A 1,430-nucleotide genomic window follows, 5' to 3' on the forward strand; every position below is an offset into this window, starting at 1 on the left:
TGAGATTTGAAGGCTATTGGCAGTGCCTCCTTCTCCAAGAAGCCTGTCATGGAAGCCAAGGTGTAGGGTCTTGGGAGTCTGGTTTGGGTGAGGAGATAGGGGCAGCTTGTCATCAGCCTACACTGGGGTGGGAGTGAGGCATAGAGGTAACCTTAGAGGCAATGCCATGGAGAGAAAGAAATGTTGATTTCATATCCAAGAAGCCAAGAAGATGGTCAGGGCATATATGTGGAATCCAGATGGGAATTAACTGCATGGGAAATAAGACCTGAGAAAAGATAGAAAGTTTGGAGAGGGTGATGGAAAGGAAACCCCTGGAAAAGATTCTCTGAGCCTCTGGGAGAGTGGCTGTCAAGGTTGTCAAGGCCTGTGGCTTCAACAGTTCGCTAGGATAGAACCTTAATGTGAGTTCTCAGAATAGACGTCATGGTGGATGATGCTGCGAGAATTCATGTTGTTTTTTGGAATGCATAATCCCTGAGAAAGAACATGCACTTTAGAAGAGAAGAGCAAGGGCTGAGGAGTCAACACTGGCAATAAGGGAATGGAATGAAGAGGAATTTTCAATTTTCGTATTTTCTCTCTCAAAGAGAGTTTAGATGCATTAGGACAGTTATAGAGAAACACTAAGGTAGAGCTTCGAGGATAGAAAAGGAGAAATGCTTAGCACAAAATCCAGAACAATGCAGGGGTGGGGAAAAACAGAACCAAATTATGCTTTATTTCCTGGTCAACTAATATGATATAATCTTCTTCCATACCTTTTCTTCAAAACTTTTTTTTTTTTTAATTAATAGACTATTTTTTGAGGGCATCTTAAATTTTCTTTTATTTTTTTAACTTTTTATTGTGATTTAGGTGAAAGTTTACAGAGTTAATTGGTTTTCTATTCAACAGTTCATACACATTTTGATTCATGACATTGATTGCAATCCCCACAATGTAACAGCACTCTTCCCACTTCCTCCTGTGTTTCCCATTTCCATTTGTCCTTCTTTCCTATCACTTCCTTCTGAACTTTATCCCTGGGCAAATGCTGCCCTCTAATGTCATTTGGGGGAGCTCTGGTAGCATAGTGGCTAAGGCACTTGACTGCTAACCAGAAGCCTGGCGGTTCAAACCCACCAGCCGCTCCTCGGAAGGAAGATGGGGCAATCTACTTCCATAATGATACTGCCTCGGAAACCCAAGGAGGGGTCACTATGAGTCGGGTCCGACTCGACAGCACTGCAGTGTAGTAAAGTACTTAGTATGGCTTTTCTACTCAATGGTGGAATGAGCAACTGAGGAGCTGATTGTAAATGTTATCCACGTGGAGTATTTCTGTTGGGCGTGGCACAAAACAATGTTCTGGGAGGTGCCCACTCTCTCTCAGGTGCTTAGAGTTCTGATGCTATGATTGGCTAGTTTGACCACCCTGCCGGGCTCAA

Source organism: Orycteropus afer, unplaced genomic scaffold, assembly GCF_000298275.1.
Source record: "Orycteropus afer afer isolate SDZICR_OR568_19922 unplaced genomic scaffold, OryAfe1.0 scaffold00133, whole genome shotgun sequence".
Classification (NCBI taxonomy): Eukaryota; Metazoa; Chordata; class Mammalia; order Tubulidentata; family Orycteropodidae; genus Orycteropus; species Orycteropus afer.